This window comes from Oncorhynchus gorbuscha, linkage group LG15, assembly GCF_021184085.1.
Source record: "Oncorhynchus gorbuscha isolate QuinsamMale2020 ecotype Even-year linkage group LG15, OgorEven_v1.0, whole genome shotgun sequence".
Lineage (NCBI taxonomy): Eukaryota > Metazoa > Chordata > Actinopteri > Salmoniformes > Salmonidae > Oncorhynchus > Oncorhynchus gorbuscha.
Genome location: NC_060187.1, coordinates 38,574,365 through 38,587,166, shown reverse-complemented (window position 1 = coordinate 38,587,166; position 12,802 = coordinate 38,574,365). Strand labels below are relative to the sequence as shown.

Sequence of the window (12,802 nt, the reverse complement as noted above, 5' to 3'; positions counted from 1 at the left end):
AAGGGTTACATTAAATCTCTGACCTTTCAATGCGACCAGTCTAAATGAGCATTACAAGAAAAATGTCATTACCCTAGCTATCCCGATGTAGGGTCTGCTCACTGTGCTCAGTGGCAAATGAAGATGGGGCGATGTATTTGTCTGCCCCATTTAGCTCTGTGAGTTGAGTCACAGTGTATTGTTCCTGTGCCAAGTCTGCTCATTTTAATTTTGACGATAATTGGGTTTGCTCACATATTTAGGCCCAGGGTAGGCCTGGGGTTCAGTCAGAGAACGGCCATGACCCTACCCTGGGGGAATGGAGGGAGGAAGCAGCAGGCTGATGAAACAGAGTTGGTCCTTCAGATACACCAGGAGCTCCAGCCAGTTCTTCTATAGGTCCTGCTTCTGCCTGCTATACAGTTGACTTACAATATTAGTGAATACAGGCTATTTGTTTCTCAATCTCCATATTTCTCTGCCTCAAATACTTAATTGCTGCTGATCCAGTGTATTGGCAAATAAGTAAAATTCCAGAGCTCTTTAATGAACAATGGCACGTCTCTCCAGCACGGAGAAGGCTGAGGAGAATGATGCTGGTTTTTCAACATGTATATTGTATTATTGAGTCCTGTCAACCCATAAGAGTCTAAGCCCTGTCTAAAGCTATATGGCATTTTTTGTAAGGATAATTTAGTTACTTGATTTAAAATTTGAAGACCCCTTGAAGTATCCCCTCAAAATAATTTTAAAGTATTAGATATTGCATTTTTTTGGCCCTACTGTTATTAGCCCATACAAATGCATTGATAAACAGATTAACGACATGAAACTACAGATGGTCAAAAGGAAGTTTGCTCTGAAGTGTCTGTCCTATATCTGAGAGATATAATTATATATTTTTAGCATATATTTAACCCCTTATTTTTGGCACTATACAGTCTCTATATACTGTATACTTCCATAATTCATTTGAATTGATACCAGGGGACCTTCAGACGAGTCTTGTGAGGCCTGTGGGCATCCTAGAGCGAAACAACTGACGGAAGTGTTCGTGAGAGTCTCACCTTTGCACAAAGGTGTCATATTGGTGTGTAGCTACAGTGTTCGGACATAGGTTGGCAGGTCGGCTGTGCTGACTACTGTCAAACCGTTTAGACCATTTTGTGTGAAGACCGATTTTCGGAACGTCTAATGTTCTGACAAACACCACTCTAGCTCTGTCACCTTTCACCACAGATGTCTCGTGGTCTGACAAACACCACTCTAGCTCTGTCACCTTTCACCGCAGATGTCTCGTGGTCTGACAAACACCACTCTAGCTCTGTCACCTTTCACCGCAGATGTCTCGTGGTCTGACAAACACCACTCTAGCTCTGTCACCTTTCACCGCAGATGTCTCGTGGTCTGACAAACACCACTCTAGCTCTGTCACCTTTCACCGCAGATGTCTCGTGGCCTGACAAACACCACTCTAGCTCTGTCACCTTTCACCGCAGATGTCTAATGTTCTGACAAACACCACTCTAGCTCTGTCACCTTTCACCGCAGATGTCTCGTGGCCTGACAAACACCACTCTAGCTCTGACAAACACCACTCTAGCTCTGTCACCTTTCACCGCAGATGTCTCGTGGCCTGACAAACACCACTCTAGCTCTGTCACCTTTCACCGCAGATGTCTCGTGGCCTGACAAACACCACTCTAGCTCTGTCACCTTTCACCGCAGATGTCTAATGTTCTGACAAACACCACTCTAGCTCTGTCACCTTTCACCACAGATGTCTAATGTTCTGACAAACACCACTCTAGCTCTGTCACCTTTCACCGCAGATGCAGAAGTCGGCGGATGTGGTGGATTGAGACGCATCCAATGCAAAAACATCTCTAGCTTAAACGGACAGATATTTCTGGGGATGTTTGTATTATCCTAATTAGATTTCCATGGGGGAGCAGACATCAACCTTAGGCCCTTTTAAATGCAGGGGGACTTGGTCTTTACCTTGACCTGACATGCAGTGTTTACTGAGATTCTGCTCCTATGATTAATGCTATGCTCACTGAGTCCAACTGGCAGCAACACCACTCCCAACATCCCCTTTACAGATTTTCTATAACTTCTAGTGCACCTATGTAACAAAGGCAAACAAAGACAGAAGAGGAATCCAGGGCCAGACTCTGGGCTTTGGAGTTCAACATCATTCCCAGTCTGTGGTAATGCAGTGTGTCAGGGTGACCTTTCTGGCCATGAGAGACAGACTCAGACTGTGTGTTGTTGTGCTGTGGCGTTCCCTGACCAAGGCAGGACCCACTGATATCCAGGTTCTTCCTCCAGCAGCCAGCCAAGGCCCTTGCAGCATCAGCTGCCTCGGTCTCTGCCACAGCCAGGGCCCCGGCTGACTCCCTCACTCAGCCGGGCCAATGACGCACCTTTAAAATAATCAACAGTGTCAGAGCGCGTGCTGTCTAGGGAGGAGTGGCCGTCGTACTGCACTCTTTATTGTTAGTGGCAGGATCAGAGGGTATGTATCAAAATGGAAGCGATTCAATGTGACATCTGTCATGGTGGATTGGAGAGCATTTATCTGCAAAAGAGAAAGCCCTGAACTGGAAAATAAAAGGCCAAGACGCTCCTTCACCTTGCTTGGGGGGAATTTGAATTTGGAGGTGGGGGAGTTTGTGGGGGGATTCAAATCTATGCACCCACTCCCTCAACACATCCACAAGTGCTCACACACACACACACACACACACACACACACACACACACACACACACACACACACACACACACACACACACACACACACACACACACACACACACACACACACACACACACACACACACACACACACACACACACACACACACACACACACACACACACCTTTGCCTTTCCCCTCTCCTCCATGGCGCCCTGATAACTTCCAGGCCTATAACTCTTACAGCAACCCACCCTCTATGGATGATGGGGATGTGACAAGGCAGGATTAATGTATGCAGCTGACCTATATGAATTTCATATGTTCCGCACTATGCCGTTTATGCCATGAACAGACCTCCCGTGGCACGTCTTAAAATACGACATTGCAACTGTGCCATCGCTGATAAATTGCTCACTGGGAAATCACCTAGAGCTGACTAGAATAATATTTATTGGACTCAGAGCACGTCAGGAACAGACCTATATATCAGATAGGGTCCTTGTGTAACATTGGTTGGTTTACAGAGGGCAACAAAAGGCCCGGTAACAATTGGAGTCCTATTGTGGGCTTTTAGCTTTTCACTGCACTCCATCACAAATTCCACTGGATTGTCCTCATGTGGAGATTCAGAGACTGGCATAAGTAATGTGATGGAATATGAATGAGTCCAGTGCCACTGCATTTAGAGTTGGCACAAGTTCTTCAGGTCCTGCTGAGAGATGGAGAGAGCATGTTCTACTCCTGAGTGAGTGGGCTTCAAAAACAACCTGACAACACATGAAAATACATCATCTGGCAGAACTATTCTCCCAGCCATGATGCTCTGGAGTAAAACGGCACCTTGAGACTCGAGCTGTTGTTCATCTAGCTACAACACACAGCGAGGAACATTATCTTGTTTATCTACAGTAGGCTATGAACTCACATGTACGCACATCACACACACACACACACACACACACACACACACACACACACACACACACACACACACACACACACACACACACACACACACACACACACACACACACACACACACACACACGCACACACGCACATCACACACACACACACACACACACACACACACACACACACACACACACACACACACACACACACACACACACACACACACACACACACACACACACACACACACACGTGCACACTCACGCTGTCACAGTTATAAATTATTCACCACTTTAGGGAAAGCCCTGATTAATGATAGGCTCTCTGAGATGCTGTTGTTAAATCTTTAAATAAGAGGCAGTGATAATGTTGCTGTTTAAAAATCTCTTCAGCCGGCCTCCCGAGTGGCACAGTGGTCTAAGGCATTACATCTCAGTGCTGAGGCTCCACTACAGCCTGGGGTTCAATCCCAGGCTGTGTCACAGCCTGCCGTGACCGAGAGCCCGATAGGGTGGCGCACAATTGGCCCAGTGCCGTTCCGGGTTGAGAGAGGGTGTGGCCGGGGGGCTTTCCTTGGCTCATTGCGCTCTAGCGACTCCTTGTGGTGGGCCATGCGCCTGCAAGTAGACTGGTGCGACTGGCTTCCGGATTAAGCCACATGTCCACCAGATGTGTCAAGTGCATTCCGGTGGAAGCCATTCACTGTCAGTGGAGCGCTCCACAACTCTACGTGGGGGTGCAGCACTAGGTTGTGGTGTGTTCTTGTGCGTAGCTTTAGCATGCGGTTGTACCAAAGGAAGTACACACATAGACTCCAACTAGCCTGCTTTTAGCTAGTTGAAAAAAGCACGTGGGTATGGAAAAGGCCTAGACACCTTGCAAAACCAAACACCTTATACATCCGGTGGACAAGTGAGCAGTGTGTTAAAAAGCAGTGCGGCTTGGCGGGTCATGTTTCGGAGGACGCTTGTCTCGACCTCCGCCTCTCCCGAGCCCGTTGGTGAGTTACAGCGATGAGACAAGATCGTAATTACCAATTTGGATATCACGAAATTGGGGAGAATTTTTGGGGTAAAATTAAAAGTCCCAGTGCTTAGGACTTAAAAAACAAAACTGTATCGACTGGCTGTTAATGCAGCTTTGTGGATTAGTGCAGTCTCACAGTGGGGTGCCAGGAACACACAGCTACTGGTTACTGCCGCTCCACAAATAACTATTAAGGCTGTTGTTTTTACCCAATTAACTGGTCGTCCACATGACCATGAACACAGCGGAGACCAGATTCACCTGCAGCCCATTTATACTGTAACCTACCACAAAACCAATACAGCTCTTACACATAATCCACCAACACAGTTCCTATACCTCTGCATAATCAATAGGAGAGAGATGAAAAAGATCTACATTTGCATCTCACAGAATCCCAACTAGTCATTTAGATGCGACACGCGACGTGTTACAGCGACAGCTCCTCCTAAACACCCACAACTCCGCCCTGAAAGTTACACCCATCGCGTTGAATCTGGCCTGAGCTGATAAGCAACGGTTTGTTGCATTGGAAATTAAAGCATGGAATAATTATTGGGGAATGTACTGCCTGGTTCTATATCCTGAAGGTTACTGAGCCCATCTGAGATTTATAATCAATAAGTGTGTTTTCATATGAATTTGAAATCAAGTTCAAATTAACATTTGGCTTATCTGAAAAGTATGATTTTAATCTCCTCACCCAATTCATTGTAATTGTAATCCAATTATTTATTTGCAACACTGATAAAACCATGAATCATTAATCATGCTTCAGTCAGTCTCCAGTCTTCAGATACACAGTATATTACTATGATTTTCTTGTAGCTGTGCATACTGCATATTCCCATTGAACGTTTCAAGGTTCCCATCTTGCATACATTAGAGATTTTGCAGTCAGGTCTACTATGTTGGAGATGTATTAGTGTGTCTGCTGATTACATTCCTAGGGCTATAGCTGCTTGGGGTTTTGACAGTGGAATGGATAAGAAGACTTCCAGTGAATAGTGATAGGATGACTTTCAGGGTTTTGGCACTGCTGCAAGCTCCAGAAGAAAGCCCTCACGAGGGGTATGGTAAAAATGTCCAGGCCCATGTTGGCTTGCATAAGAACCTGCAGCCCTCGATAAGCCAGGATGGATGAAATAAAGAGAGAGAGAGAGGTTTGTAATGAGGGCGGTACTGAATCATGTTCACTTCCTCTGTTTCCACTTTGTGTGTGTGTGTGTGTGTTCGTGTGTGTGTGTGTGTTCGTGTGTGTGTGTGTGTGTGTGTGTGTGTTGTGTGTGTGTGTTCGTGTGTGTGTGTGTGTGTGTGTGTGTGTGTGTGTGTGTGTGTGTGTGTGTGTGTGTGTGTGTGTGTGTGTGTGTGTGTGTGTGTGTGTGTGTGTGTGTGTGTGTGTGTGTGTGTGTGTGTGTGTGTGTGTGTGTGTGTGTGTGTGTGTGTGTGTGAGAGAGAGATGCTGAGAGAGAAACAGTGAAGAGACAGTACTGTATGTGTTACGGAGGAAGCTCGTCAGAGAGATGGGTGGGTTACTATGACAACTACTTATACAGTGGCCTGTCAGTCATGTTTCATTGGAGTTTGGAGAGGATAAGCGGGGGAGAGGGGGAGCGGAAGGAGAGGAGGTAGAAGAGGAGAGAAGGGGAGTGGGGGGGTTGGAGTGGGGGTCATTCCTCTATCTGCCTGCTGAGTTGGAGTGTAAATTTGCCTGTCAGCCACACAGATAAGGACAAATTATTAACAATATTAGCCGCCCGATAAAAATGAAACTATAATGAATGGATAAATATATTAAACCAAATGAGATCCCATCCAGCCAGAAAGTGGGCCCTAAGAAACCATCCAGGTTTTCTCATTTGGGGAAGCAGATAAGAGATAGGGGAAGGGGTTACTGTAGGCTCCACTGTATTTTATCACACTCGCCCATCAAGCCATAGAGAATCACAACATTTGCGGTTGGAATACCAAACACCATTGCTTCCACAGCCCATTATAGTTGTTCAGCGAGGATGCCACACAATAACTGTGTCAGCATGTGTTCAACCATAAAAACAGACGGAATCGAAGAAATTAATTAACCCTAGGAGAGCATAGTGCTTAGCCAGTGGTATTTAATCCAATGTATTACATACATGTATATGAATCTAGAGCTGTGTTGCATTAATGAGACAGGGCGGGCTGGGCTGTTGTGGAGGCTAGGCCTCTCTGGGTTGGGCCTGTGTTCCTCTCTGCCTCCCTACCTGGCTGCCTGGGTGTTCAGGGGTACCAGAGGAGAGTGGTGGTCTGGGCCCAGTCTTGGCACCACTGCTGTGTTGAATGAACACTGCCAGATGAAATCCTGAATAATGACTCTCTCTTATGTCCTCTGTGTTGTGTTTGTCACGTAGTGAGGGAAAGATGGGAGGGTGACACCATATTGTGCCACAGTGCTGGAACAACTTCTGAGAACTCTTATGTACTGTTCTCTACATTAACCCAGTTCTGTGGAGTCTTTGTCTTTCAAAAGTTGTGTCTGTTATTTGTTTATTTGGCAATGCTCCAGTTGAACTTATCTAAAGTTGTCCTTTTGAGGCAATGACCCGAACCTTCTAAAAAAAAGAATGAAGCTATTTACACTATGGCCAATCTACTGCATAATTACTACCTTTCAAACCTCTCTATGATGTTCCCAAGAAACATATTCTCAACGGACAACAAATAATATTACGCAAAAACCCATTGTTTTCCGTTGAATATCTAAATCACATGCACTGTTGAAGAAGATTGCATTCAAGTGTGATCCTTCCTTTCCTTTTATTTGGGACTATAAGGAGACGAGGTGGGCGGTGACGCAAGCTTGGCTTTGTCACAGTTTCACCATGAGAGTGTCAAGGCTGCTGACTGGTTGTGTGGCAAGGTGGGATCTATATAAACCATCAGTATGAAATGGGGAGGCTGTGTTTGCAGGACCTTGATAGCAGCCAGCACTGTGCTGCACTACATCCTTCACTAAACAGTCCCCTGGGAAGGATTAGGCCTCAGTGCTTTAACACTGGCCCCGTTTACTGAGCAAACTAAAACCCTGTCCCCAACCACTTTAACGCACCTAACCCATTTACACCTACACACATATCGGCGGGCACATGGAAACACACAGGCGCGTGCACGCACGCACTCACGCACTCGCCACCACACACACAGGGGTGCATGCACGCACAGACACACACACACGCGCGCGCGCGTACGCACACAAACATGAAGAGAGGCTCCCAAAACCTTTCTCCAAACAAACACTCCAGTGAGTGTGGGAGGCTGTGGTAACTGTGGCACCATCATCATCCCTATACAGTGTTTTGCCGCAGAGGCAAAGATCAGACCGAGTGCATAAATCACACAGGGGGACAGGCTTTGAGCAGCCCATACAGCATATTACCCCATTTTGCAGTTGGATTACAGACGGACGATTAGAACAGTGATCAGATATTGTTTCTGTGCTGCTAGTAGAGACAGGAGCTGATGTATGTTATCTAGTGGTCTCTCCTCAGCCCTCCACTGAGTTGATTTATCAACTGGATCAAATGGCTGTAATGTGCTGCTGGGGGATTCAGCACTGAGACTGGATGGTTCGGCTGGGAGCCTTGAGCATACAATTACTAGCCAGCCACGGCTTCCAGCCTGCCTGAGTGCGCCATATAAAACCTCTGGGGTGCCTGTGTGTTAGAGCCCAGCCTACCCACGTCCCCCCCGCCCGCCCGCACCTCAAATTGCAGTCAGGGAGGAAAAGAATAAAACGAGAAATTGCTTAAAATATTTTATCTCCACCATATACGTCTGAGCAAATGTACACTCAATATGATAACAAACGTGAAATATTACTCAGTGTCTTGTGTTGGCTTCAACGTATTACGGCGGTGCTCATAAATCCTGGACCTGCTGTGCTACGTCAATAGGTACTGTATATAAACATTTACAATATTGCAGTGCTATTTATATTGTCTGCCTCACCTGGTTGATTTATCAACTGGATCAAATGGCTGTAATGTGCTGCTGGGGGATTCAGCACTGAGACTGGATGGTTCGGCTCATAATGCCATTGGAAGGGCTTTCTGGCATCAGTTATGATATGGATTTTTCCCCTTTTTCTCTAATACATCCAGGCAAAACAATGGTGTACAGTATCAGGCCCTGCGTTTGGCAGTATTTAACACGGTTCCAGGCTGTTTCTTAATTCTTTTCTCATCGGTCAACTGACAGTGATTGTTGAGAGTAATGCTGGATACTCCCTCTCTACCACCAACCACCAACATCCCCTCCCTCCCTCTCTCCCTCTCTCCCTCTCTCCCTCTCTCCCTCCCTCCCTCCCTCCCTCCCTCCCTCCTCCTCTAATACATCCCACCCCAATCTCTCACTCTCACCTTCTACTCCTTCTGAACTTGCTTGTTCTCTCTTTTCTTTACTCTCTCTTCCTTTCTCTGGGTCTCTCTGATGACTTACCTTCATGCAGTGGTTTCCCCCGAGCAAATCACTTTTTTTTTTCTCCCACGAAGGACTAAATTGACTACAGCAAGAGACAACAAACTTCATTAAAGAGCCAAAGCAAACAGGCATTATACATGTGATATCCTTCCCTCCCTATCTGCATTAAAGGGGAAGACAAAACCCAGCCCTATCTCGTCTGGGAGCGAGCTGCTCCTCTCACCTCAGGCAACCGCATTAAACCAAGACATACACAGACTTTGGTACAAAGGCTCTATGATCCAAGACAAGGAGCGAAATACAGACAAGTCGAGAGATAATGAGAAAGATAGGGAGAGACAAAGGAAGAAAAATGAAAAGGAGCAAGCTGAGCAGATAGAGTGGGGCCATGGCAGAGAAGTGAGGATGTACGGGAATAAGTTATATCTCTGTGCAGCTTTGTGTGGGAGAGGAGAGGACTGAGCTGGCAGATGACTTTGCTGGCAATGGATGAAAGAAGCTTATAGGCCACCCGGCATGTCAACCATCCCCACCCTGTGTGGGAGTAGGGTGGGCAGGCAGGGTTCAGCGACCGTAACCCCAGAGCCCCATGGAGACCTTGGCGAAGGTGGATTTAGATGTGACATATAGGCTATACATTCAGCTCCCTTTTAGGATGTATTCCCTAATCCATATTCATTCAGTAATCTCAGAGAGGGTGGGTTAGCATGCCTGCTGCCTGGCTGGCTGTATCCTACTGTACCTTTACTCTCCAAAACTGCTGTGTAAACAGTTAGGAGAGCACAAATTGCTGTATAAGGTAAAGCTACAAATGTATAAATAAATACATAAGCCTTAAAGCATATCATCCAGATCTTTTTGCGATTGCACATGAACTGGAATTGATTCCGTAGGAGCGTTACGAAACAATGTGATACAGCTGGAAGTTTTCGCGTCTCTGGATGTGTTGTTGCTTCGTATGCAACTCCTCAGCGGTGTTAATGTGACTGCGGCAGGGAGCGCAGCCCTGTCATTCACTTTGACAGCCAAGCTGCTCTCTCCACACACGTATGGGTGATGTAGACTTCAATTAGGCTGCAAGGTCACTCAGCACCCATCAGGAGCTAAACCGGGCTAGCTAATCTCGCTAATACGTTCCAGTCAACCACATGAATAACAACAGAACAAGACCTCCACTGCAATGACATTTAACACTGAGCAAGATCACAGGTCTTGTTCACAATAAAAACCCATTTTTACCGTACATCAAGTGTGTGATCCTGAATGCTACACTGCTAACTCCCATGCCAAGGCCTCTCACTACTACAATTATGAAGGGGAAACTGGCTGCTCCACAGCCCCCCCCCTTATTAAACATGGATTTGAGGGAGAGGCAGAGGGTTGGCCTGCACATCCTTCCTCTCCCCTCCCCTGCCCCCCCCCCCCCACCCCGAACACTGTCTTGACAGCCCCATTTGTTTTCATTTCCAGGATGTTTTGCTCAATATCTAATGAAATAACTATCTATACATCGAACAAAATATCAAAAGGGACGGGTGGAATTGTTAATCGGCTGTCACTGACGTTTCAGCCTTGCTACTCTACCCCCTGAATTGGTTTGATTACATTTGGTTGGTTGTCATAACATACCGTCCTCCAGTGTTCACGTGTGCACAGATACCGACCTGTGTGTAAAGCATTTAGTATGCTGTCGACACAACCACTTAACCATGTATATAGAACTGTCTGAAGTACGACTGTACATGCAGAATATGTCAACCACATTTGCCGTATTTGTCTCAATATAACATTGTATGATTGTGTATCTGTCAGGTTAATCATAACCACAAACCATTCAGTCATTTCCATTCACTTTGTTGGTCACTTTGAATTTGCTGTAACGCCGATGAACGACAAGCATTTTCATTCTCTCTGATCTTTTGGATCCAGTGATCTCACCCAGTCAGTCTCTCAGGGCCAAAACAAAATGAGATTTGAATCTCAGCTCAGAAGAACTAAGCCAGCCCATCCTCTCCAGCTTCTCTCTGCCATTTGGTGCCAAGACAGAACTAAATTGCATCTTCTGTGCACTCTCTTGGCCCAGGCATATGGGAATTGGTGGTGTGAGGCGAGCGTTGGTGTGCGACACCCTGAACGCACCCAGACCTGCTCCAGTACTCTGGGCCCCAGTGGGCTTTGTATGCGAGGGAGAAGAGAGAGAAGTGTCATGTGAGCACCATAAAGGAACTTGAAAAGCTAAATAGTATAACAAAGCCACAATGTGATGAAAAATGCATGGAAGACGGGACCTCCACACGGTTGTCTAACAGGAAGCTCCCACAGATCCTCTCCCGCTGTCTTTCCTGCATCGCTGACTGACATTTTCTGACAACAGCCCCCCCCCTTCCCTTCTTCCTCTCTTCTCTCCGCTGTGAAGCCTCTCTCGATTTTTTCCCTCCAATCCAGGATAATACTTTACACATCTCACTCTCTCCTCTACCACTTCCTAATTAGAGGGGTTTCATCTAAGAATGACGGGAAAAGCTGGCCTGATGAATATATTACGTTTGGTTGATTGATTGAGAGAACCTGTAGGGTATCTCTATAGTTGGGCTGTGGTGTTAATCAAAGAGCTGGTATTCTGCTCCATTCTCTCCCAGACCTGGAGGCCTGCTCCTTAATCATACTGTAAAGATGATGTAATGATAAGGAAACTCTAGTAATTAGACACCTGCAGTAGACTGGATTCATTAGAAGGCTGAACTTTCCCTGTTTAGTGTAGCAACTCGCTCAGCAAACGTTTCAGGTGATTTAGGATTTAGCTTTGACTTTGTCTGCCAACGCAGTATCTGACAGACAGACACCTGGGCTTCGGCTCTGTTCTATCTTGGTTGTTTTTGTCCGCTCACTCTGTGCTTTTGGTTCAGCGACGTCAAGCTGATTTTTCATATTACAGACAACAACAAGCTGTCCTTTTCCACTTCCACAACAGCCTGACACCGTAATCTACAGCAGAGGACAGTGTTGACGGAACACATTATGCAGCTTTGGAGGGGAAATGTTATGCATCAACACAGAAGTAGGATTTAAAAAAAATGTAAACCTCTTAGAAGTATGAACTTTTATGAGCCCATGCCCAGCAGACTTAACCCTGGCCTTTTTCAAATGAATCCATCACTGTTTGTGTGTTTGTGCATGCTGGGGCATACCCTGTGTGTGTGTGTGTGTGTGTGTGTGTGTGTGTGTGTGTGTGTGTGTGTGTGTGTGTGTGTGTGTGTGTGTGTGTGTGTGTGTGTGTGTGTGTGTGTGTGTGTGTGTGTGTGTGTGTGTGTGTGTGTGTGTGGACATGCTCAAGAAGAGCAGTAGAAAATACTTGTAATCTTCCACAGAGCACTGTCAGCGGTTATTCACCATGCCACCTCTTTCACAAGGTTGGGGTCTGTATTGAAATGTCTGTATTTCAAATATCCATTGGTGGTGTCAGTGTGGCTCAGTAATGTGAAGGATTATCTGAAATGAGTTTAGTCAATTCATCATTTCAAAAGGGCAGTCGCTCGGTTGCTCATTAGTTATTGTACACACTTTTCAATTGAGGGTCCCTGGAGAGCTGGCATTGTGGAGACTCCAGCCTTCTATCAAATACACATAGGGAGGGAGATGGTGGGAATAGGTGGGGGAGGGAGCGGAAGGGATATGGTGAGGGGTAGAGAGAGGATAGGAGGGGAGGTGGGAAGAGAG

General features: G+C 46.3%; 1 protein-coding gene across 11 annotated transcripts in view; it reads right to left on the bottom strand.

Annotated features, from left to right (window-relative positions):
• The window catches only part of celf5a (cugbp, Elav-like family member 5a), a 279,495-nt gene that overhangs the window by 47,090 nt on the left and 219,603 nt on the right, over positions 1–12,802 (bottom strand). The gene's annotated exons all lie outside the window — the stretch shown is intronic.